The following is a 5,356-nucleotide window of genomic DNA, read 5'->3' as shown; positions in this document are numbered from 1 at the left end:
CTGGCGGTAGAACCTAGCAAGAGAACATGGACACAGAACCTGGCTGGAGATCCAAACCAGAACTTCGCTGGAGATCCTAGACAGAACTTGGCTGGAGATTGTGGCTAGAGATCCTGGCAAGGCTGCTGATCAACTGAACGCTGTCTCCATGTCATTCCTTCTTCGCCAACTCCGTCCACACCTATGGGGAACCTCTGGACCCGCTGGGGCTGGACCCCGGCATTTTTGCCCATTTCTTTAATGTGTAATTTGTGTTTTTATTATTGATTCATAGAGGTACTGTCTACCTTCTAGGAACTAGTTCTTTGTTGTTTATATGAGTTATGTTCTCATAAACAGGCAAAGTAAATCTTAGTGTGTATACATGCATACTTCAGTGATAAAACCACAAAGAAATGCAAGAAAAAATTGTCTTAGGGAAGTGGTTTGTTAGGATGCTTATGGGTTGTTGGAATTATACGAGTGTTTGATTTATACTAATGCATTAAACTTCATATTTATGATCTTGCATTTTAAAAATGTACGTGTTCCAGCCGTGGGCAAACTACGGCCCGTTTGAAATGAATAAAACTAAAAAAAAAAAGACCATACCCTTTTATGTAATGATGTTTACTTTGAATTTATATTAGTTCACACAAACACTCCATCCATGCTTTTGTTCCGGCCCTCTGGTCCAGTTTAAGAATCCACTGTGGCCCTCGAGTCAAAAAGTTTGCCGACCCCTGTGCCCTAGCTTGTGTTGCTTAATGGTTGGAGCATTGGCCCATGCACCGAAGGATCTCAAGTTCAATTCCCAGTCAAGGGTACACACCTGGGTTGCAGGTTCAGTCCCTGTCCCTGGTTGGGGTATGTGTGAGAGGCAACCAATTGATGTGTCTCTCTCACATCAATGTTTCTCTCTTATTCTCCCTCTCTCTCTCTCTTACTCCCTCCCACCCTTCCACTCTCTCTAGAAATCAAGGGAAAAAATATCCTCAGGTGAGGATTTAACAACAACAAAAATGTATGTGTTATTTTTCACAATTAAAATATTTTAAAACATGAAAAAGGTAGAACAATTAGCAAAAGTAAGACATGAGATCTAAATTGGAATATGTTAGTAATTAAAATAAATGTAATTGGACTAAATGCTTCAGTTAAAAGACAAATTTTCAGTTTGGGTAAAACAAAGTCCAGTTTTAAGTTGCTTATAAGAGACACACATAAATATAAGGGTACAAAGCTGTCATTATTTGACCTATCTTGTGGTTTCTTGGAAGACCCCACTTGAAAGAATTTCCTTTATTTTACCTGATTTAGTGCTTAACTAGTGCTAAAAGGTCCTCCCCGGAGGGCATTTGTAAAAAAATCTGTAAGCTGACTAAAGGGATGGATAACAGTTGGTAGAAAAAAATAGACAACTGCAAAAACTTGAAAGAAAAATCTGACAAATGAGATATCCACTGAAGTTTTGAAAGGCTTTGACAAATTCTGTGGACTCTAGAAGGCTACACACATGCATAGCTTGTGCTTATACTCAGAAAAGATGCAAGAAAGCCCTCTCTCACTCTGGGTGACCTTTAGGCTCTATAGAAGTAGGAAGTAAAGGGTAAGGCACAGTTGTCAACTGCCTGAGTGTTGAAGTCATGCCCCTTGGCAAGGACTGGAAGATTTATCAGTTCCAAGCCTCTAAATATCCAATCATTATCAGCTGACCACTATGCTGGCCAACACACAACAAAGAAAAAAGACTGCATAGAATTAGTAAAAAATAGTTACTAAATAAACAAACACAAACAAAAAACATTTAGGAAGGAGAAAAATCTAATTCCAAATTATGTTAAATATCAAATTTTTAACAAAAAATCATGAGGCATGCAAAGAAACAAGAAATGGCCCAGTTACAAGAGAAAAATAAAAGCAATTTACTGAAGCTGTTTCTGAGAAGCACAGATACTGAAATTTCTAGACAAAGACTTTGTCAGTTATTTCAAATATGTTCAAAGAGCTAAAATAAGCCATGTGTAAAAACTAAAGGCAAACATGAGAATGACTGTCTCATTAAACAAAGAATGCCAATAGAGAGATCAAAATTATAAAAAAGGAAATAAATACAAAATCTGGAGCTGGAATGTATAATAATGAAAAGAAAAAATTCACTAGAGGGACTCAAGAGCAGATTTAAAGAAGTAGAAAAAAAGAATCAATAAACTTTCAGATAGGACCATTGAGGTTACCCAATATGAAGAAAAGGAGAAAAATGAATAGAGGTCCAGAGATTTGTGTATCATGAAGTAGACCAACATGTAAGATAAATGAAAATACCACATACCAAACTTATGAGATGCAGAAAAAGTAGTGCTTAGGGTAAAACTTATTGTTATAAATAACAATTTAAAAAGAAGACAAGACTTCTGATCAAAATGGCAAAGTAGGTATATTCTGTGCTTGGCTCCTCCCATGACCACGTCAAAATTACAACTAAATTATAGAACAACCACCCTTGAAGACTACGTGATCAGAATTCCTATAACTAATATATGAAGAAGAAGCCATGTTGAGACTGGTAAGAGGATGGAGACACAAAACAAACTGGTCCTATATCTACACATATAGCTCAGTTGGTTAGAGCATCATCTCAATATGCTAAGGTTGTAGGTTCGATCCTCAAACTGGCACATACAAGAATCAATCAATTAATGCACGAATAAGTAGAACAACAGATCTCTCTCTCTCTCTCTCTCTCTCTCTCTCTCTCTCTCTCTCCCTCTCTCTCTCTCATCAATAAAAAATTTGGGAGGAATATCTCAGTTGCAGAGATCTTTTTTTGAGGAGTCCCAGCCCCACATGAGGCTCCCCAACCTGGACTACCAGTGCTGAGAAGAGCAGTCCCCCAAACATCTGGCTGTAAAAATCAGTGAGGATTCCATCTGGTGAGAGAAAAGACTACTGGAGTCTCAGGAATTCTTTTTAAAGGGCCTGTGCATGGACTTACTTACTGATGAACTTACTGACTCTGAGCTCCAGCACTAGGGTAGCAGCTTGAAAAGAGGAGAACATAAGGGGAGGAAATGAATTGTCTGGCTTTAGGGGAAGGGCTGGAGGGGCCCCTCTGGCCAAGACAGAAGTGCTGCCTGGCACTATTGTTCCTTTGTTGACCTCCTCCCCCATCCAGCCTGCAGGCACAGGCAGGTGCCAAATTAGTGTCTCCATCAAACCTGCCCTACCCTGATGATTCCCTAAGAACCCACCTCACCAAACTTCTGCACAGGCTAGAACCTCTTTCAGCAGCTATTACACATAAGCAACCAGCCTCAGCTCACACTGTGGACGTCCTTAAAATGTCTAAAAAAAAAAAATACAAACCCCAGGGAGGCAGTGGATGGTTTCAACATGCCCTGTACTCTTGCTAGTGGACCCAGCCTGGCACTAGTGGCAACTAGGCTCATTTCATAGTATGGCCTCTCCCAGGTACCTCCACGATCAGCACAGGCAGCTACCAAGTACAGATCACTTTGTGACTTCTACCAGACATCCCAGGGCTGAGCACAGGCAGCAGCTAACCTGGGCCTGCACTAGAGCCCCTAGCAAGAGACCCAATACCAACACACATAAGGGTAGACTCAGTAAGCACTAGAGCTCCACTAAGGTGAATCCCATTTTGTGGGGTCAGTTCCCAAACAACAGCTAGTCTGCTATAGTCATGGCCAGTCTTCACAGCCAGTCAGCTTGAGGATCAACCTCAGCCACTGTTGTGCCAATGTCTATTCAGTAGTGCTTACATGAGGGATACCCCTGGAGTATGCATCTCAGGGAGATTAAGCCACTGGGCCCCACAGAAAATCTACTATATAAGGCCACCCTGCCATTTTAGGTAGGAGATCTACCTAAAATGTAGAAGCAAACACAGGGAGGCAGCTAAAAAGAAGGGATAAAGACATATGGCCCAAATGAAAGAACAGGATAAAGTTCCAAAAAAGAGAACTAAAAAAAGAAAAAGGATGCAATAAATCTATCAAATGCAGAGTTAAAAACACTGGTCATAAGGATGCTCAATGAACTTAAAGTAAGAATAGATGAACTTAGTGAGAACTTACACAAAGAAATAAAAACCATAAAAAAGAACCAGTCAGAAATTTAGAATACAATATTGCAATGATCGATAACTATGGAAGAAATTGAAGCAGTCATCAAAAAGCTTCCAGCAAACAAAAGCCCAGGGCCAGACGGCTTCACAGGGGAGTTTTACCAAACATTCAAGGAAGAACTAAAACCTATCCTCCTCAGACTATTCCAACAAATTCAAGAGAAAGGAACACTTCCAAGCACATTCTATGAAGCCAGCATCACCCTAATACCAAAACCAGGTAAAGACAACACAATGAAGGAGAATTACAGGCTAATATCCCTCATGAACATAGATGCCAAAATTCTCAACAAAATTCTAGGAAATCAGATTCACCAATACATTAGAAAGATCATACACCATGACTAAGTGGGATTTATTCCTGGCATGCAAGGATGATACAATATCTGCAAATGAATAAATGTGATATACCACATAAACAAATTGAGAGATAAAAGCCATATAATCATATCAATTGATACAGAAAAAGCATTTGAAAAAATCCAACAACCTTTCTTGATAAAAACTCTCAGCAAGATGGGAATAGAAGGATCATACCTCAACATATGTGACAAACCCACAGCCAACATCATACTCAATGGGCAAAAACTAAAACCATTTCCACTAAGAACACAGACACAAGACAGGGATGCCCACTTTCACCACTCCTGTTGGACACAGTACTGGAAGTGCTAGCCATAGCAATCAGACAAGAAGAAGAATTAAAAGGCATCCAAATTGGAAAATAAAAAGTAAAATTATCATTATTCACAGATGACATAATACTGTATATAGAAAACCCTAAAGGTTCCATCAAAAATTATTAGACTTAATAAGTGAATTTGGCAATGTAGCAGGATACAAAATTAACGCCAATAAATCTATGGCATTTCTATATGCCAATAGTAAACTTACAGAAAGAGAGATTAAAAAACAATCACATTTACCATTGCACCAAAAAAATAAGATACCTGGGAATAAATTTAACTAAGGAGGTAAAATATCTGTACTCAGAAATCTCCAGGATGTTAAAAAAAAAAATAGAGATAGGGGAAGATATAAACTAGTGGAAGAATATACCATGTTCATGGATTGTTAGAGTCAACATCATTAAAATGTTCATAGTTCCCAAAGCAATATATAGATTCAATGTAATCCCTATTAAAATATCAGTGGTATATTTCAAAGACCTATAACAAACTATCCAAAAATTTATATGGGATGAATAAAGACCCTGAATAGCCACAGTTT

This window comes from Myotis davidii, unplaced genomic scaffold (genome assembly GCF_000327345.1).
Source record: "Myotis davidii unplaced genomic scaffold, ASM32734v1 scaffold708, whole genome shotgun sequence".
Taxonomy (NCBI): Eukaryota; Metazoa; Chordata; class Mammalia; order Chiroptera; family Vespertilionidae; genus Myotis; species Myotis davidii.
This window is presented reverse-complemented; position numbering follows the sequence as displayed.